The sequence below is a fragment of the Triplophysa dalaica genome, chromosome 9 (genome assembly GCF_015846415.1).
Source record: "Triplophysa dalaica isolate WHDGS20190420 chromosome 9, ASM1584641v1, whole genome shotgun sequence".
In the NCBI taxonomy this organism is placed as follows: domain Eukaryota; kingdom Metazoa; phylum Chordata; class Actinopteri; order Cypriniformes; family Nemacheilidae; genus Triplophysa; species Triplophysa dalaica.
In genome coordinates, this window is record NC_079550.1 from 3126634 (window position 1) to 3148732 (window position 22099).

At 38.9% G+C, this 22099-nt stretch overlaps 1 protein-coding gene across 4 annotated transcripts in view; it reads right to left on the minus strand.

Annotated features, from left to right (window-relative positions):
• Positions 1 to 3824: 3824 nt before the first annotated feature.
• The window catches only part of lrfn1 (leucine rich repeat and fibronectin type III domain containing 1), a 235905-nt gene continuing 217630 nt past the window's right edge, over positions 3825 to 22099 (minus strand). For all 4 annotated transcript variants that reach the window (XR_008907555.1, XR_008907554.1, XR_008907556.1 and 1 more), the window contains 3 exons: positions 12283 to 12315; positions 12122 to 12191; positions 3825 to 5608 (listed from right to left, as the gene is read on the minus strand). The gene's annotated coding sequence lies outside the window, so the exon portion shown is untranslated. The remainder of the gene's footprint in view (positions 5609 to 12121; positions 12192 to 12282; positions 12316 to 22099) is intronic.

Here is a 22099-nt window from a genome sequence, read left to right on the forward strand (position 1 = left end):
TCACCCGGAGGCTGCATTTATTGTTGCGGTAGATTTGAATCACTCTAACTTAAACAAAGTGCTCCCTAAATTTCACCAGCATGTTTCCTGCCACACAAGAGGAAACAAAACTTTGGATCATGTCTATACCAACATGGCTGAAGCTTTCGCCGCGACCCCTCCCCCACCCGGGTCAATCTGATCACCTTTCTTTGTTCCTCACCCCCCAAGTATTCACCTCTCATTAATCGTGTGAAGCCATCAGTGACGACCATCAAGGTGTGGCCTGCTGGGGCTGACTTTACACTCCAGGAAAGGTTTCTACACACCGACTGGAGTATGTTTGCTTCTCAGGCCACCAGTGGCTCTCACACGGACATAGACAGCTACACCTCCTCTGTATTGGACTACATCAATACCACCATTGATAGTGTCACAACTCAGAAGAAGATCACCATATACCCCAATCAGAAGCCATGGATGAACAAGGAAGTGCGCCTCCTGTTGAAAGCACGCAACACTGCCTTCAGATCAGGTAATGCACAGGCCTACAGTACTTCTGAAGAGGGGCATCAAAAAGGCCAAGCACTGCTACAAGTTGAAGCTAGAGGAGCATTTTTCAAATTCTGACCCTCGACGCATGTGACAGGTCATCGAGGCCATTAGTGACTATAAACCCAACCACTCCACCCCCATAGCCACAGATGCTGCCTTCCTAAGCGAGCTTAATGACTTTTATGCACGCTTTGAGAGAGACAATAAGGAACCCGCCACCAAGCTCACACCCTCTACTGACCACACAATCATCACACTAAACTCCACAGATGTTTACAATGCACTAAGCTGGTCGCGTACTCAGGTCATGTGCGGAGCAGCTCGCTGGGGTCTTCACGGATATCTTCAACCTGTCCCTCGCCCAAGCAGTTGTTCCAGCATGTTTTAAATCGACCTCCATTGTGCCCATTCCGAAACATTCCAGCCCGACATGCCTGAACGATTACCGCCCTGTAGCACACCCATTGTTATGAAGTGCTTTGAGCGGCTGGTCCTGGCACACCTAAAAGACTCTCTACCATCCACACCGGACCCATACCAATTTGCCTACCGTAGCAATAGGAGCACAGATGATGCAGTGTCCATGGCATGGTCCATGTCCACTCCGTATTAAATTACATATTTTCAGTAAATTAACGGTAAAATACTGGCTGCAGGGTGTCTGAATGAATGCTTTTTATTTAACTAAATTACACAACAGACTGGCAAAGATTAGAAGAGGAACCATAAAATGACCAAACAGATATTGTGCAATAAAGACCAAGTCTATAGACATACTTAAACAATTTTAAATGTATTATTATTACTCCAAACACAGATATTGTGCATAGACATATCTAAAAACTTTCTAAAACGATAAAAAACTTAAAAAACGTAATTCATTGTTTTAACAAAGCTTGAACAATAAAAAACTTTAAAACAATGAATTTCTAGTTTTTTTTTTAAGGTACAATGTGTAAGATTTTGAAGGATTTATTCACCAAAATGTAATATACAATACAAAACTATGTTGTGAGTGGTGAAGAAATACCTTACAAAATGAACCGAAATGTTTATATTACCTTACAATGAGCCATTTTATGTATATACACCGCGGGCACACCCATACATGTAATTTATCAATGTGCACAGCCATGTTTCTATAGTAGCACTACACGGACAAACTAAGCGCGTTTCGTAAAACGAAGGATGCACTGGACTAGTTCTTCTTCTTCGGCTGTGTTTTGAGGCAGCTTGCAAAGCGACTACATGGAAGGATTAGCAGAAGAAGAGGAAGAACAATAACAGCATTTACTTGTCGTGTTTTTTATTAGAAATATAAACGGTTCTTTGTTGCAGCAAGAAGCAAACTTTGCGATAATGGCGGACCACACATACTCTGCACACGAGCCGATAGAGAGTCAATCTGTTTGTTCAAACAGAGAAAATATGGTGCAGCAAGGCGAAGTCGAGACAAAAAACGGCAGAAAACCCGAATAAACATCGGCGTGGCCTTTCCCAAATGGAGGGCACTGAAGCAGGACAAGGGTTTGCTAAGTGATGCCGAAGTTGCCAGCTTTCTGCTGGACCGGTAAATTTGTCTAATTTCCGCAATATAAGTGAACTGTTTGTTTGATAGCTTTCGCTAATAGATGAGCTTCAGCATCAAGTGAGTTTTTCCTCGTTTTTAGCACTTTGTAATTGTACTATAATTCCTTTTTGCATGGCCGTGTGCAAATCAAGTTAGAAATCATTTTTACAATCATAATTTGCATAAATCGGGTGTAAATTATATTATAATATTATAATACTGCTTAGCTTCTGTGCATTCAAATGTGCAATTTAATAATTGATAGGATAAAATCCAAACTTTCAAATTGCATAGATTATCAGCAATACAGTGTCAACGAAGATTTGAGAAGATACAATTGATCAATTGGGGTGATGCCAAACGTCTGCCAAGACATTCGCGGTTAGATTACACGCCTTTAGCATTAGCAAGCGGTTTCAATAGGCAGTAAGTTACGAACCAGGTTACCGTGCCAAAAAATGCTATGCAAAATAAGCGAATATATCACTGACACAATGCTAAACAAGTTACAATAATATTCACTATAACGATTAGAGTGAATAATGAATTAAGTCAATATAATTTATTTATTTTTCTTTGAAAATAAACCTGGTCACTTGAATTGCAAAGGTTACTCTCTGCTGTCTCAGACAACGACATCTCTGTCCCGTGTCCGTAGCTTTGGTCTGTTGTTCACCTGTGAGACGTAGATTGCAATTATCAACACCACCGATAATGGCTGCTATCATTTACGGAACCCTTTTGTCCTGTGACGTCAACCATAGCTTCTCTAATGGGAGGGAGAGGGGCGTATCGGAGCTGTGGGTTACAATTTCCTACATCGCCAATAGTGGCCTCTGAAACTTACACACAGAACCTTTAATAAAGCTTGAACAGGCAAAGAACATTCCACCATCTGTGACAAACTCCACAAGCAGGTCTGGTTGTCTGAAAGACAAACATAGAAAAAAACCTAAGTAGAGTGTCTAAACCAGGGATCTCCAACCCTGCTCATGGAAAGCTAATGTCTTGTCCGAAAACACTCACTGATACTAAAGGCATAGTGTTTATGGTGTAATTTAAATTTAAAGTTTTAAAAGGGGGTTTATGTATAATAAACAATAATATATTTTTTTTTATATCAAATTTTTAAACATGTTTGGATGTAGTTTTTGTGTTTATTTTTCCTTGCCTCATCCCACAACTTGGTGGCACCAGTGCTTATTTATTCATTTATTCTGCTTATTTATTAAGATTGCATTGGTAAAAAAAAACATTCTCCATTAGTATTTATTTAATACTTTTAGTGGCGGGCAAGTAAAAAATTTGTCAGGGCCAGCAAAAATTTTGAAATGAATGAATCCATAATCATCGTCATAATCGTACAACCGTGATTAATCCTCAGACTATAATTGTACCAACAAAATCTATAATAGTTGAATCCCTATTCCATTGCAACTCCAGCTCCCAGCAGCAGCCCTATGCAACAGCCATTTTGGGGTTTGATTTTGCGTTTAACTCCTGCAGGGACTGAATAATTTTTCAACTGAAGACAGGTATAGTCTTCAGTTGAAAAATTAAATGTGCATGTGCGTGTGTGTGTGTGCATGCATGTGCGCAAGTTTACTTACCTTAATAAAATCCCACTCGAAATCCATGAGATTCTTCAATAGAGAGGCAACCTTTGGATTAACTGTTGAATATTTTTTATTCACCACCTTGCCGGTCTTCTTGGAGACTACTCAACTCAACTCAACTCAACTTTATTTATATAGCGCTTTTTACAATTTTCATTGTTACAAAGCAGCTGTACATGAGACACATTTAATACAAGTATGAATTCTAAAGCAGCCCCCCCGGCCAGGCAGATAGTGCAAAACAATATGCAAACGGTGGTGAGGAACCCAAAACTCCCATCGAGAAAAAAAACCTCAGGGGAACCCAGGCCCAACCAGGGGATTCCAGTTCCCCTCTGGCAAAAGCTGCTGCCTCTGCACAAGCTCATCAGTGCTTGCACAACAAGGCTTAATAAAAATATAAAAATTAAAGATTATCATTAACAATCTAATAGCATTTGAAATGTTGTAGAAAAAACAAAGTTGTCGCGTCCTTTATCCAGCTCTATCCTCTTAGCACTTGTCAGGTCACCGCTTCCCATTCTCAGCTCAGCCATCAGGTCTGGGCATGAACTGCATCCTGCGGTAACCTTGGAACAAAGAGACAAGACTGGCTGAGAGTAGAGTACTGTTCTGCACTCTTTGATGCAACAAGTACATCATTTGTTGTTGGATGTGTTCCTGGTTCCGGTTGATCTAAATAATGCAGCCTAAATCCTCTGAGGATTAATATTATGGAGGTGTAGTGTATGCAAGATTAAAAAGATGAGTCTTTAGTCTAGATTTAAACTGACAGAGTGTGTCTGCCTCCCGGACCGTGCAGGGAAGAATATTCCAAAGTTTAGGCGCTAGATAAGAAAAGGATCTACCACCTGCACTTGATTTTGAAATTCTAGGTATTACCAACTGACAGGACCCCTTAGAGCGTAATGTACGTGGTGGTCTGTAATACAATAGAAGTTCATTCAAATACTGCGGCGCTAGACCATGTAGGGCTTTATAGGTAATAAGCAAGATCTTAAAGTTAATGCGATGCTTTATAGGTAACCAGTGCAAGGTTGACAGAACCGGGGTTATATGCTCATACTTTTTTGTACGTGTAAGAACTCGAGCTGCCGCGTTTTGAACCAGTTGCAGTTTTTGTAATAGGCCCGCAGGGCAACCACCTAGAAGTGCATTACAGTAATCTAGTCTTGATGTCATGAATGCATGAATTAATTTCTCTGCATCTGACAGTGACAGCATATGACGTAATTTAGATATATTCTTAAGATGGAAAAATGCAATTTTACAGGTGTTTGCGACATGGCTTTCAAATGAGAGAGTACTGTCAAATACAACGCCAAGATTCTTAGCTGACGACGAGGATTTTATGGAGCATCCGTCAATCGTTAAGCAGTATTCTTGGTTGTTACGCATAGCAGTTTTCGGTCCAGTAAGTAACAATTCTGTTTTGTCCGAGTTTAGTAGTAAAAAATTGTTACTCATCCACATTTTTAAGTCAACTATGCAATCCTTTATTCGATGAAACTGCTGGGTTTCATGAGGCATCGAGGAAATATAAAGTTGAGTAACCTTTCCCCTGCAGGTCTTGGAGCCTCGTTCTGGATTAATTCCAATGAAGCGTCTAATGATGTTCAATAAATTTCCACAGAACACAATAATCATTTGTTAATCATGTTGATTGAAGAATTTAGATAAAAAAGTAAAGTTTACTAAAAAGTAAAAGAATGGAAAACTCTTAAAGGTCATACCTTTGAAGAAATTCTTATGTGCAACAAGCCTCCTCCTGATACTGCAGATTGAAGATGTAGTACACAGCAAACGTAGTTGCAACTGCAACACTCACAAATAATACGCCCCTCTAGACGTATCCTCCATCGTACAGCATTTGCCTGGCCTCCAATGTCTAAAATGAAAATAAAGAAAATTAAAAATGTTTACTTCTTAAATTATAATTTTAAAGAACTGCCTTTGAGATTGCTTAATTTTAACAGCTGGGCCCTGTTTTTCAAAAGGTTTAATCCGGTTAAAATTGATCCGGATTTAGTAATCCTTTTTTTGCGATCCGTGATCACGTTATCCAGCTTACTCTTGGAGCCAGTTATTTAAGGCAACATCAGATTGGATCAATCTGATCCGGATAGAAACTTTTCAGTATCACCAAATCTGGATAACCAGTGCTGGATAACCAGTGCTCAAACAGGATAGGAAATCACAATGTAGAACTATAGATATGTAAAGAGCAACAAGTAGAATAGACAGTGTGGGGTCAATATAAGTTTATTTTTATTTGAAATGAAAACACACACATTTAAAAAAAACTAAAAACAAGAAAAACCCCACCCAATCCTCTTCCAGCAGTCCGCTCATCTTAGACCTACAACACAAACAATTGAGGAATTGAGCGTTTAAATGGAGTTCTGAGAGCGGAACCACAGAAAGCATGCAACATAACCCTTGCCTGTATTGTCCTGCACAACATCGCTACCAAGCGCAATGTCCCTCTCTGTGCTGACAATGATGCACCTGAGCCCCTTGGAGACCCTAACCAACCTCCTGCATTCTGCCAGAACGAGCAAACAGGACGTGCAACAAGGGATGAAATAGTTAGACACTATTTCTGATTTGGATTTGTTTTGGATTTCAAAAATCAGTGATTGCCATTCTTTGCATTTTTTTGGGTCCGTGTACGTTTTATTCATTTGATATCCTATATTAAATAAATTAATGGAAACTGAAAGATGACTCGTTTTTTCATTTTTCGTTTAGTTCAACAAACGAAAAATTAGATTTCGCCCCGATTTTTCATTTTTCGTTTGTCGTTTAAAAAACGGATTTCGGACTCAATATGGGATTCGTACATGTGGGCGGTGCTGTAACGCCCCTTTCACCCAATTGGTCAAATCGCTCACCATCCTGTACGGCCTTAATTCTGCCAGGCAGAATAAGAGTCACCTCTAGTCCTTCATTTTTAAGTTATTGCAAGTATGTCGGCGCGAACCACTGCTTATTGTTAACAGTGTGTGATATTTAAGCAGACATATCTGTTGCAATGTACGACATTTAAGAGATGCAGTATGCTGAATACCAGGGGTCTCCAACCCTGCTCCTGGTGAGCTACTCTCCTTAAGATTTCAGCTCTAACCCCAATCAAACACACCTGGGTTGCTTGATAATTACAGAAAGGTGTGCTGAAGCAGGGTTGGAGCTGCAATTTGCAGGACGGTAGTTCACCAGGTCCAGGGTTGAAGATCCCTCTGTATACAGTAATTTATGATGATTTATGATGATATAGTATCTTTCCAACAAAAGTCACCCATTACAATAAACACTTAAAAGACACAGACAGTCAAGAATAAGAAATGTGACCTCTTCGAAGTACTACAGAAGGTCTCTGCTGACACGCAGACATAGAAAACATACATGTGTAATAGCATAAGTAAAAACGTTAACAAAGATCCTTTTTCACGGGGCATTGCGGGTGTTTGACAGAGTTGCATCAGTCCAGCTACTCACTGCCTGCTGCATGCATTTCGTCAATTCAGCAATTTATGTTCCTCAATTATAAAAAAAAAATAGCAGAATAACTCTGATCCCCATCATCTGGACACTATTCCCATCACTTGTCTACACCTTGTTTACTGTCTTATTCCTTTGGTCTTGTTATTTGTCCGCTGTTGAATGTGTTTATGGTGTTGTGCTTTTTCCTGTGTCTCTGTGGATTAAATTATACCAGTTTGGAGTATCTGCTTGTCTTGAGTGTTTGCTTCACAAAGCGTGACATCTGTATGTAAGTGTCTCTGTCGACACCTAGGGTACTTTACAGACTCGACTTTCACCTGAAAATTTAGATGTGCTGGTTTTTCTCAACAAAAACTAATCTGCTTTATAAATGGGTTTTTCATTCGGTCTGCATGAGTTTATTCAGAAATTGTTACAAAATCTAAACGATAAAACTAATATTGTATTGATGGGAGAGTCTACCCGCTACGCAAAGTCTTTTTCAGCACATCCCAAAGATTCTCAATAGGGTCAAGGTGTGGGCTCTGTGGTGGCCAATGAGTGAAAATGATGTATATGTTTCCTTAACCACTCTTTCACAATTTGAGCCCGATGAATCCTGCCATTGTCATGTTGAAATCTGCCCGTGCCATCAGGAAGGAAAGAACCCATTGATGGCATAACTTGATCATTCAGTCAACTGACCTCATTCTCTGGGCACATAACGTTGTTGAACCTAGACCTCAAATCCAATGGGAGGCTCTTACCTATTTGCTTAGTTGAATTCATGCTGTTGTTGACTGTTTTTGAACGGGCAATGTATATAACTCTGCTTTATAATTGGGTTTCTCATTCGGTCTGCATGAGCTGGTTCAGAAATTGTTACAAAACCAAAATGATAGAACTATATATTTACATTAACATTTAGTCATTTAGTAGACGCTTTTATCCAAAGAGTATTACAGAGAGGTCAGGGAGCAATAAGCGACATGTCAAACAGGAGCAATCACACAATAGGTACTGATACAAATAAGCCAAAGATAATTTAGATAATATCTACAGTACACATGGATGTCAAGTTCACAGCATATCTTCAATACTGTAAGACAACAGAAGCCCTAGTTTAGGCACAACACGGTTAGCATATCTATAAATCTGGTCACCTACAGATAGTCATTCCACCACCAAACACACACACACACACACACAAACACACACACACACACACACACACACACACACACAGACACACACACACACACAGACACACACACACACACACACACTTCTCCCTCAAACATTTGCAAAACATAGTGATATGTAGATTCTCACAATTAGATAAAGCTGTTATTTTAAACTGGAAACAAAGAGTCAATGCCTAAACTAAAAACTAAAACAAAAGACAAATGCTAAAACTATTGTTAATCATACATACAGTGAGGGAAATAATTATTTGATCCCCTGCTGATTTAAGTTTGCCTGCTTACAAAGAAATGAAGGGTCCATCATTTTCATGGTAGGTTTATTTAAACTGATAGAGACAGAATATCAACAACAAAAAATCAGGGGGAAATGTTATATAAAGGTTATAAATTGATTTTCATTTCAGTCAGTGAAATAAGAATTTGATCCCCAAGCAAAACATAACTTTGTACTTGGTGGAGAAACCCTTGTTGGCCAGCACAGAGGTCAGACATTTCTGATAGTTGGTCACCAGGTTTGAACATGTGTCAGGATATATTTGAGTCCACTCCTCTGTCAATCTAGATAAGATAAGATTCAACCGATTCGTCAGGTATGGTGACCCATACCCGAAATGTGACCTGTGCTTTTAACCCATCCAGTGATTAGTGAGCACACACACAGCAAGTGGTGAACACACGTACACCCGAAGCAGTGGGCAGCTATCACTGCAGCGCCCAGGGAGCCTGTAGGGTTAGGTGCCTTGTTCAAGGGCACCACAATCGTTACCCGCCGGCCGTGAGGATCGAACCGGCAACCTTCTGGTAACGAGTCCGACTCTCTAACCATTAGGCCACGATTTATATCTTTAAGGTTTCTTGGCTGTCGCTCAGTAAATTGTAGTTTTAACCTCCTTCACAGATTTTCTATAGGACTAGGGTCTAGACTAGGGTCACATTTAATGTGCGTCTCCTTAAGCCACTCTTTGGTTGACCATAGTGGTGGAGAGGTTGAAATGGGAGATACAGATTCTGTTGGCAGGCCTCTCTTATATACATAAGATGATTTAGGAGTACTGTCTTTAAGTGACAGGACTAATCTGTGGGCCATGTAGGCACATAACCAATCTTTGGGGCCAGAATTCTTGCTTGTTGGTAGGGGATCAAATATTTATTTCACTGACAGAAATGCAAATCAATTTATAACCTTTATTTCCACTGATTTTTTGGTTGATTTTCAGGTTCTATCAGTTAAAATAAACCTAAAAATTATAGGTCCTGCATTTATTTGTAAGCAGGCAAACTTACAAAATCAGTGTTGGGATCAAATAATTATTTCCCTCACTGTACATACATACATGCATACTGTACATATAATTTACTTGGATCACAATATTATTGGGGAGAAGAATATTGATTGAATTTTTAATTTTTGGAATATAACTGATGGGGCAATTACGGTTAGTAGTAGTCATAATGGCCTAATGGTTAGAGAGTTGGACTTACATTTAGTCATTTGGCAGACGCTTTTATCAAAAGCGACTTACAGTGCACTTATTACAGGGACAGTCCCCCTGGAGCAACATGGAGTAAAGTGTCTTGCTCAAGGACACACTGGTGGCTGCTGGGATCGAACCAGCAACCTTTTGATTACCAGTTCAGTGGTTTAACCCACTAGACCACCATCTCCTTGTGACTTGTGACCAGAAGGTTGCCGGTTCGATCCTCAGGCCCGGCGGGTAACGATTGCGGTGCCCTTGAACAAGGCACCTAACCCTACATGCTCCCCGGGCGCTGCAGTGATATCTGCCCACTGCTCCGGGTGTACGTGTGTTCATCACTTGCTGTGTGTGTGCTCACTAATCACTGGATGGGTAAAAAGCAGAGGTCACATTTCGGGTATGGGTCACCATACCTGACGAATCGGTCACTTTCACTTTCATGGCGTGAACTATTTCTCCTTAAACATGAATCGATGAATGTTCCCAATCATCATTACAGAATGCTGTTTTAAGTTCAGCAATGTTCATAAACTTGTACTATAAAATTGTCGCTGTTGAAAGAAAATTATTTGTGATAAATTGACTTAAATTTCTAAAACATTTCAGGTCACATTTAGTTTGGTTACATGTGATGTTGTGAGAATAAAATAATTTTTTGCAGAATAAAATTTTGTGTTTTACAAACTAACATACACATCTGCATGCAGGCTCCCAACTGTGCAGATTCATGATGTTCCTTATGTGTGATGTTTGTTCTCAGAAATACAGCTACAACATATTCATACTTTATCTGTATGGAGAGTGGATAAATTAGATTGAAAGAGGCTGAAACCCCCTCTTGTGGACAGCATTAAGAATTATGGTCATCATGGAATTTTTGGAGTTTGATCTAAATGATCTGTATCAAAGTTCGTGATATAGAGCCTATTCATCCACTTTTTTATAACAATAAACATTAAAATAAGTGAAAATTGGCCCAACTTGCATCAGGAGTAGACTTTGAACTTGAGCTAGCGCATAAAGAGAGAGCGCATTTAGGCCACGCCCACACCGGGGAAACAATCCAACCCACTTTCTATTGCGGGAAAATGCATCCTTGTCATTTCTGATTTATAACAAAAAACATAACAATGCCTAAACTGCTGTGAGACAAGGTGCACAGAAAACAAGAGAAAGTCCAGTGAGCACGTCCCTCTTAACCTAGCGGGTCTAAAATATGCGAGGCTGTCTGGTGGTTCAAGTAAACATATTTTAAAGTGCAAACACTTGTCAGTATCGCACTCGTACAGACTCTTAATCTGCTGGGTAGAATTAAATCCGTACAGAATGGTGAGCGATTTGACCAATCGGGTGAAAGGGGCGTGACAGCACCGCCCACATGTACGAATCCCATATTGAGTCCGAAATCCGTTTTTTAAACGACAAACGAAAAATGAAAAATCGGGGCGAAATCTAATTTTTCGTTTGTTGAACTAAACGAAAAATGAAAAAACGAGTCATCTTTCAGTTTCCATTAATTTATTTAATATAGGATATCAAATGAATAAAACGTACACGGACCTTTTTGGTTATTCTGTAATCATTGCATGCATCACTAATAAATATTCTAAAAACAAAAATATTTTCGATTGTGATGAATATATATATATCAATTAGTGACAGAATAAAATTTATTGTTTTTTGGACAATTTTGACAGCTGTTTGGACGATTATTTTATGAGGCCAAACTCTTTCTACTTTGCTGTAGGTACGTTAAAGCCTACCTAATCACTGTAGCCTGACGGATGAACAAATAAAATTAAAACCTTATGAATAAATAGGATATCTTGTAAAATACTGCATGATCTAAATATAGTATTATTTGATACATTTTTAAAGTTTTCATTACATTTTGGGCATTGAATCCACGCTGAATCCACCCTTCTGATGGGATCACTTTAATCCAGATTTTTTTGGATCAAAGTGATCCAAATCCTACAAAAAAGTTGTGAAAAACCCAAACTAAAGGTTTGATCCGGATCAAAACCAAGATTGGATTACGTGATCTAATCCGATTATGTAATCCGTTTTTTTTTTGAAAAACACATTTTCAAGATTTGATCCAATCCGTTATCCAAAATCCTAGTGGATTTCTTTTGAAAAACCGGGCCCATGTTACCAAAGAAATGCTTCTAGAGTTTTTGCATCTCAACAATTTGTTGTCCCTACTTTGCCAAATCCTAATGAGACACTAACCGAGCAAAATCAGACGAGGACTCCCAGGTAGATTGAGTGTCTTCTCAACATCAGATGAAGATGCAGCAACCTGTAGAGAAAACACAATACATGGGAAAAAAAATACCTCAATACATCAATTTGCATAAATTACCAGAGTGGAAAGAAAATGAAACACTCACTTCTGCATGCAACTCACGTCCATCTTCATGTTCCTGAAAATGGGACAACAGAAGATTGATAAGCTTTTATCAATAAGATTTGCCACATTTCTGAAATGGACAAGAAATATTCCTCCCCTCTCTAATGTGTGTTTTAAGATTCTTATAAAAGTCCTTCAGTTTCACACCTGACTTGACACAAATCAACATTACATGTTTTTTCAAATAAAGTCACTGGCATAGATCTGAGCTTAGATTTTCCCTCTTTGTGGCGATAACAGTGAGTTTTAAAAGCTGAAAACTTTTGTAAACTCTTATTCCAAGCAGCAAAGCACAATTAAACCTGACATGGGAAACATGCATGTGAATACGCAATTGTCTCACAAATGCAGGTATAGTACCACATATGTGTCCACAAAGCTTGCAAGAAAACATTCCCTGGCTTTAACACCACGAAGGAGCACAAGTCTGAATATCATCAGACTACAGCCGTTTATCTGAGGTAAAAGCTTTTTACTTGTGTAGTGGGATGGCCTTTTTCTTAAGAGTAGTCTGCGTGGCCCCTTTAAAAATAGCGGGACATTAAGTGGGTGGGTACGTCAGGTAATTACGTACCTATATAGATGCAGGTGAGTTAAGTGCGTCATGACATTGCATCGATGTGACCTGTTTGTGTTGCTCTTGAATCTCCTTCACACCTCGAGAAAGGTAGGCTCTGTTAAACTGGTGGATCATAGACGGGAGGGAAATATAAATCTAGAATATGGGTGTTCGTAGGAATTTAACTTAATTCACAAGTTTACTTAATATGCTTGCTTGTTGTAATTTTAGATTAGTCGGGTGCGTCCAGACATTGCTAGTGAGCATGTGTGAGTGAGTGTCTTGCACGTGAAAGGTAATATTATGTTTCCCTTACCCGGTTTGTGTGACTAATTCTGAGAGGAGTGGGGAGGGAGCAAACGAAAATGTTATTTGTTTTTCAGAAGTTGCTAGCTGCTGTTTTGCTGTGGTTAAAATATCGTTTCCTGTTTGGGACGCGGGATTCTCTTGTTGCATTGAACGCTCGTGATTGCATGGACTGCTCGCGATTGCCTTGAACGTTGTACAACGCACACGTTGGATACGACGCCTATACAACGCTCACGTTGGATACGCTCTAAACCCGTGGCCGTTGACTCTGGTGCCATCGGGGCTCGCTCATGTCGCTGGCGTATTTTCATTTGATTTGAGTCCATTCATTGTTTGTGTATTTGGTTTAAATGTGTGTGTAACAGAGTGAAATTGAAATTTCGTTTTGTTACGCTGCTTTATTGTATTATTATTATTATTATTATTATTATTATTATTAGGTATTGTTTATTTACCAATTTATTTAGTTTGTTTCTTTCTTTATTTGGGTTGGTTGTTTTCTTTCGTTGTCTCGCTTTACATTTATCCCGCTCTATTTCGGAATTTAATAATTGTGGTTTATTTGTTCTGTTGTTCTTTTGGCCTTGGTTTATCTGATTGGCGTTGAGTGGGTTTAAATTAATTATATCTTTTTTGGTTTTGGTTGGTTTGAAGTGTTTTGATTTGCATTTATTTTGTTTTCTGAATGGAGTGGTGAAGTGTTTAAGCCAAGACATAACGTGAACGAAGGGAACCAACTTTAATTTGTTTTGAATTGTTTCTTTAAGTATATTTTTTTTCCTTTTCTTTTTGTGTGCGTGTGGCCAGTGTATGGGTGGCCGGCCCAGGGGAACTGTCTAAACAAAGCCCAGTGGGATGATTCCTTCATATTTATTAAATTTTATCACTGATGTTGAGCTCCAGGTGTTTTTTTAATAACTTAAATAAATACATTTTTGGTCAGTGGTCTTGTCTCTGCTCGTCCTTTTCATTTGGTTGAAAGCCTGTAATTGGGGAGGCTCAGAAATTGGGGTCTGAGTACGGGTTTTACCAGTGTAAGTTAATGATCTTCAGTCATACGGTCACACTTGGCCGTTTTATTTAAACTCAACCTAACGCATAAGCTTACAACAATAGAAAATTACATATTATGAAGAATGTAATAATAATCATAGTAATAATCATCGAATAAGGACACAGACAGTGAGGGGAGTTTCTTTCACGCTTTCACACAACAGTTGACGGACCGTCTTTTCCGTTGAATGTAGGCTACTGCATTAACTGCTCACACATGGTTTCCTGTCTTTTATGTGCTGTTAACATCGGAACCGTATAATGTTAAAGGCCGCTGTCTTATTATGTAAAATACCTTTTCCGGGTCCAATGTTATTGTATGGAAGGCGCCGTAAATCTATATTCCTAAACTGTGAATCGAGGCATTTCATTTAGGCTATATGCGAACTGAACCATCTTTACAACAAATTAATTATTCCTTTTGAGTAACAAACTGAGAACAAATGTGTTTTTCTTTGTCATTGCAGATGCAGTCAAAATGTGACACAGCAAGGCCACCGATCACATCATAGTCAAAGCCATGGGAGACGGTAAGGCTCCTGGGCGATCTGGCGATACCGGGCACCGTGCAAACTAAAGTGTTCTTATTACATTTTGTTATTCAAATGTTTCGATCATTTGTATGTTATGTAACTGACAATAAATGTTTCGTAGTACTTTTAGTCAGTTGTCTTATTTTGAGATATATAATATTGAATACATATAAATTATTTTATGCTTAAAATTAAGTTAAATTCAAGTCTGGAAAAAGACAAAAAAATGTATAGACGTCTTTCAACAACCCGAAAAAGACGTCTTATCACGACGCGAAAAAGACGTCGTTTCACCTTTCACTTTTCAACCACATTTCGACGTTGTTTGGACGTCTGGCACTGACGTCTTTTCGACGTCTTTTCGACGACTTTTTGCTGGGTGGGATTCAATTATATCTGAAGGGATTTGACGTTACCTCAGGTAACGTTAATAGTCACTTTACGCCAATGTACCAAGTATTGCAATACCCGTGTTGTAATGCAAGTACCACACATGTAATATATTCCGCTCACACACACAAAACTGTATTTTTAACTTTGATTGATGTTATATCGACGTAATATTGCAAGCGGTTGGCGCCAATTTAACGAAGCAAACTGCCAGTCTGACTGTATTTGCAACAAAAACGTGTGTGTGGAGACGCAAAACTCAATAATCAAACGAACGAAGGCCTATCATGAATCCCAGAAGTTTCTTCAGACGAGACTTGAAATTACATGTTTGCAGCAACGAATTCCATTTTATTCAATACCGTGAGGTGTATCACTCTGACTAGAATTAATTTAGCAGGTCATCCCCTCCCCACCGCGTGTGCTCTAGAGTGAGTGATAACACAAGCGGTGGGGGGGGGTTAGCAAACGTGGACAAAAGACGCAAATTATAAACAGATACTATAAAATAATTAGCGAACAAAACACATTTCAGACTTTCCTTGATATTATGAAAGAATAAAGGATTCAATCCAATAAAATAATCACTCTCACATGTTGTTATTGTGCACAGGTCAATTTTAACAAATAAAATAAAACAATTAAGCAACTAGACTGTTTAGTTACCCACGATCTCCTACCTGTTAATAGTTTCAATTTGAGATTAAATCTGTAACGTTGCTGCAACAACTTCCAGTCGAGGTTTGTCGCTGTCTGCAAATTATCTAACAGTTTTCCCTTCCGCAACGCATCTACTCATACTGATGCTCGTCAGTTGTGGCAAAGTTGAGTACTCTCTGGTTGTCTTACAGTCTGAAACAGGTAATTCCCGCCATGCAGCTCAGTCAAAATACCTTTTTCGAAGCGCAACATAATACAATAATAACAAATAAATACACTTAACTTCAACAGTGTCTTGGAAGATATGGCCGTTTCCTGTTATCGTGCTCTCGTTGACTTGTGAAACGTCATACGTAAATTAGCTAACGTTAGTTGCGCAAGTAACGTTACTGTTGTCATCGAGCCAAGAGCTTCAAAATATGACTGTTATTGTGTCACACGATGTAATTTAAGAGTTCTTTAGGCGAGAATGTATGCGTATAAAGTTCAAATCTGCGGTCGTTTAATAAAGATAGCATCTATTAAAAAAATTGTTGAAGGGATATTTCAGAGGCAAGCCAAAATTATGTTTTGCCCGAGCGGGAGCCCGCCCCGACTCCCAGATAAAGGAGGAGCCACCGCCGGCCACCAGGGAGCGGACGGTCGAGCCGTCCACCGAAGTCCCAGGGCCACCGCAAGGCACCGCGAAAGAGTACTCCGGCTGGTTGAGGAACGAGTGGCAGCATGTCAGGGAACCGGACCATCATTTTAATTTTTCCTCTCTCCCCTCTCTCTTTCTGGTCGCTCCGAGGGCTCCCGTCTCCGTTGTCTCGTCTCGTCGCTGCATACGCCCGAGGGAGGGGGAGGGAGCTTGCACAGTCGCGGGGGTACTCCCCGGCCTGTGAGGGGTGATGGGGGTATGTAGTAGAGTAGGCGGGGCGAGACCGTGGTTCGAGTCCGGTGAGTAATTGTGAATTAGCGCCAGCTGTGCGCACACCGGGCTCGAATCTCGTAGGAAATAGGGAGCGTATAAAAGGAATGAGCGACCGGACCGTCGAAGAGAGAGGACCGGGGGCCCGTTTCAATAAGGAAGTTCAACCAACACCGAGTTAAAATCTGAACTCTGAGTTGATTTACTCAGAGAATCGCTACTCTGAGTTTTCAGTTTCAGAACAGCTGATTTGAGTTAGTTCAATCAACCCTGAGTAAGTTCACTCTAGGTTACGCGCGTTCAGCATGGCGATGAAAAGCCATTATCAATTGAGTGAAGATAGCACGATTCACCATGGCAACGGCACGTGACAAAAAGCGCTCTGCTCATTTCTCGCCAATCGAATTGAAGGTACTGTTACAAGCGTAAGGTGAATATTAAGAAAAAAAGAGCAACACAGCCGCAGCAGCAAAAGAAAGAGAGTTGGTATGGGAGAAAAGTGCTTCACTTGTTAATGCGCCAGTTTATGTCAATCACTTTTATATTTATTTTGTTGAAACTGTGAAAATGCGAATTATATTTAACTCTCTCGCTCTCATGTAGGTGCTATCCTTTTGCAATAAAAAGATCTTGGCAGCAGCTGAATATGAAATATACGACGGCGTCGTAAAAAAAAAAAACATTTCGAGAATAAAGTCGAAATGTTACGAGAATAAAGTCGAAATGTTACGAGAATAAAGTCGTAATATTTTGAGAAAAATAACAGAATTTCTAGAAACAATGGATGTGGAGGATTTGGTTAAATCCTACTTTAGATTATGATTTAGCAATAAGGAAATTCTTTGTATTTTGGCGCATCATCACGGAGTTATAATTAGTAAAAGGACACTGCAGCCGTTATGTAGGAAACTGAATTTATTCAGAAGAAAAAATCTGACATGAACTACGAATTAACTCACTGATTCAGATGACGTGCTTAAACAAAACTTAAACTCTTAAACTACAACCTTCACGAAAATAAAATACGTATTACGACGAGTTTATTCTCGTAACATTCGACTTTAATCTCGTAACATTTCGACTTTAATCTCGTAATCTTGAATTTATTTTATTTTTAACGTGCCACTAAAACGCCGTCGTAGAAATACAATAACATCATTTATTCAGGAAACTTTAAAGAAATAAAATGGTCTTGCTAGTAAGATGCCTGATTGGGAAATGTTAAATATACTTCTTAAACTGGCCTTAAAAGTTAAGATAAAACGTCCAAACGGGGCCTCACAATTCTCTCCCGACATAAATATAATTCTCTGCGAATTAATGCAGCTTCCTCTTCTATGGGTTCCTAAATAAACGGACATGCCATTTTAAGTTCTGTGTGACTAAATTGAGCGCGATTAGGAACACGAATCAATAAACAAATGACGTATGTAATTTCAACACCGCTCGCTTTCACTTCGAAAAGGGGGAGGAGATTGTAACAAACCCTAGGTTTGCGGAATAAAACCTGCTCCCGACCAGGTTAGGTTCACGGAGTAGGTTACTCTGGTTACTCACTCGGAGTATAAAATACCTCGATTTCTGAAATGGGCTTGACTTACTCCGTGGTCGCGGGTTTGACATACCTCGCGTTCTGAAACCAAAAACCCTGAGTATTCCGTTTTCTGGGGTTGACTTACTCTGAGTTTGCACTTACCCTGCTTTCTGAAACGGGCCCCGGGCCCAAACTTATGTTAAGTTTGTATTTATGTTTTGTTCGCCGGCGGTCGTCCGTGAGGGGCCACCGGCTGTTATATTACTTTATTAAATGTTTAAATGTTTGCCGGTTCCCGCCTCCTTCCTTCCTTTTAATGAAACTTATTACAAATACATTCTGAGTTATAATACCATTTAGCCTTTTTTTCTCAAACTTAATTCTAATAAACAGACTGTATTCGTCTGAAAATACACATAGAATGCTTTAGGGGTGAGTAAAACATGGGGTTATTTTGTTTCACCCTTGAAAAATCCCTTTAAATAGGGGATATTAATTCATTTTGGGTGTACCTAACGATAACATTGTTCATGTACGATATATAATAAATTATTTGTGGCTTGGTAAATAGTTTTGACTGAGGGCAAAGTTAAATTGCATAAATTGTAAATGTCTTACTGTGCAAAATTCGTTTACTTTATAGTTTAGGATTGTGTTAATTATCACGGTAATATTTTGAATAACTCTGAAATTAAATAAAGATTAAAATGAACTGTGAATGCCTTTGTTTGCTATACAGCTGTTTACGGTTAAATGCCGTAAACCGATTTGCGGTTGAATGCTCTAATTTTATACCGAGTAATTAATTTACAGATCAATGGCTGTAAATGTACACTATTAACCCGTTTTTTTAAAATAACAGTATTATGCCGTAAAAATTGGCCGTATTTTTACAGATATTTTTTACAGTGTAGGCCACATCTGCTCAACCACTATCAACTTCAACACTGGTGTACCACAGGGATGCGTACTGAGCCCCTTTCTCTACTCCCTTTTCACACTCAACTGCATGCCTGCGAACGGACCTAACTCCATCAAGTTTGCAGACGATACAACAGTGATTGGTCTCATCAGCAACAACGATGAGACTGCTTACAGGGAGGAGGTCCGGCACCTGGCCACATGATGCTCAAACAACAACCTGCTCCTTAACACCTCCAAGACAAAATTTTGATTTTGTCATTAATTAATTCACATTAATGGGATGGCTGTCGAACGTGTTTCCAGTTTTAAGCTCCTGGCGACCCATATTTCGGAGGACCTGTCCTGGACCACCAACACCACATGCCTGGTCAAGAAGGCTCACCAGCGTCTCTTCTTTCTGAGGACACTGAAGAAGAACCAACTGTCTTCAACCATCCTGGTGAACTTCTATCGCTGCACGATAGAGAGCATCCTGACCAACTGTGTCACAGTCTGGTACGGGAACTGTTCTGTTGTTGAGCGCAAGGCACTGCAGCGGGTGGTGAAAACAGCCCAGCGCATCACAGAGTCTACACGCTCTTCCATTGAGGACATCCAGAAGAAACGCTGTCTGCGTCGAGCTCGCAGCATTCTCAAGGACTCCTCTCACCCCGCTCATAGACTGTTTACTCTCCTGCCTTCCGGTAGGCGCTTCAGGTGCCTCTGGACAAGAACCAGCAGACTAGGAAACAGCTTTTTTCCCCAGAGCTTTTTCATTATTGAACTCTTCCCCCCGCTGATTCCACTACCCCTCATAACTTTAACTTCAATGCTTCTATTACATTGTTTACATTGCACTACACGGCTGCCATCCACGACTGAACTGTACACACCAGTACTGCATGTTATCTGCTCCAACGGACTGTTTACACACACATAGCATCATTTGTACTCTATACTGCTCACTTGCACACCAGGAATATTATACTGAATGCTCATTTACACTAATGGACTACTTTCATAACTGCATTAACTCATAGTACATGCCTATTGTATAGTATTTTTCCTAATGTTGTATTCTGTATTTATTCACACTGTATATCCTGCACTTGCTAACTGCACTTCTGGTTAGACCTAAACTACATTTGGTTAGACTGTACTTGTACATGTGTAATGACAATAAAGTGGAATCTAATTTTATCTAAAGCGACACGGAATTAGCTTTCAATGTTATGCTGATGATACTCAACTTTATATTTCCTCGAAGCCTCATGAAACCCAGCAGTTCCATCGAATAAAGGAATGCATAGTTGATTTAAAAAACTGGATGAGTAACAATTTTTTACTACTGAACTCGGACAAAACAGAAGTGTTACTTACTGGACCAAAAACCGCCTTGCGTCACAACCAAGAATACTGCTTAACTATTGACGGATGCTCCATAAAATCCTTGTTGTCAGCTAAGAAAGTTGGCGTTGTATTCGATAGTAATCTGTAATTTGAGAGCCATGTCGCCAACACCTGGAAAATTGAATTTTTCCATTTTAAGAATATATGCTGAGAATGGGAAGCGATGACCTGACAAGAGCTGAGATGATAGAGCTGGATAAAGGCAACTTGACACGATTTTTCTACAACACTTCAAATGCTATAAGATTGTCAATGATAATCTTAAATCTATAATTTACCTTATTAGTAAGTTTATTTATTTTTTATTTAGCTTTGTTGTGCAAGCACAAGTAAGTATGTATGCATATTGTGTGTGTGGAGTATTTGTATGTCTGTCTTTTGTTGTTTTCAGTGTCATTCTCTAATTTAGGGTACATTTCATGTCAGCAAAAAAGCACAAGAGCACTGTCCTTTCTCAGTGGAACATTAAGTGTCTCAATATAGTCTATTAATTCAGTGTAACATATCTGTTATCTGCAGAGCTTAAACATGAATTGATTTTAATTTTTTTAAATTAAAATCATGTTTTCACTTCAGAGATTGTCAACTATGTTACGGACAAACAGGGTGTTATAAAAACCATTCAATTCAGTCTTGCACTTGAAATTAAATGCAATTTAGAAGCCTATTGAGTCTATTTCTGCCACACATACAATTGTTATTTAAAATTATTTTCATAATCAACCTTTTTTTAAAGATGAACATACAATGCATTTATAACTGTCCTTATGGACAAGGATGTTTTTCATCATAAATCTCCATTAAAGTTATTTTTGATCATTAAAAAAGATGTTAAAGTAAACTCCAACCCATGCAAATAAGTAGAATGCTTAAAAATGTCAGCAACATCAATATTGGCTATTTTAATTTAAAAAATCTAAGTGTAACCTAGTTGACGATGAAAATCACACGGTTGACACTAGTAACCTAGTTGACTGGACATATTGTTAACCATGGACAATATTTTATTCATGAGACAGAATTTAATTAGCAAAGTTGCTTTCGGTGAAAACCTCTTATTTTAAATGTAGAATTATTTAACAGTACAGAAATGCATATAATTCCACAGAGAATACATTGAAATGCACACTAACAAAACTTTCAATTCACAAAGACAGTGATGTAAAATCATCCTTTATGCATTAAAAAATCTGAAATGATCAAACACTACACACATAAATTCATGGGAAATTGAATACAGACTGAACAGGAGATAACTTTAAAATGTCCCCACAAAGCCTACAATCAATATTCAATCAATCAATAAAACAAGCTAATTCTTAATGAACTTAGAGAACTGAACTTCTCAATTATGCATTCAGAATGCAATGACAAAAATACAAACATCTACATATAATTTCATGGAGAACCTCCAAGTCAACACTAACCAGTCAATATTTGACAGATTAGGGATTGCTCATAGTAACAGTAATTGTATAATCCCAAACAAATCCTTTTGAAGTGTTTTTATGCATTCAGAATGCACTGATAAAATGC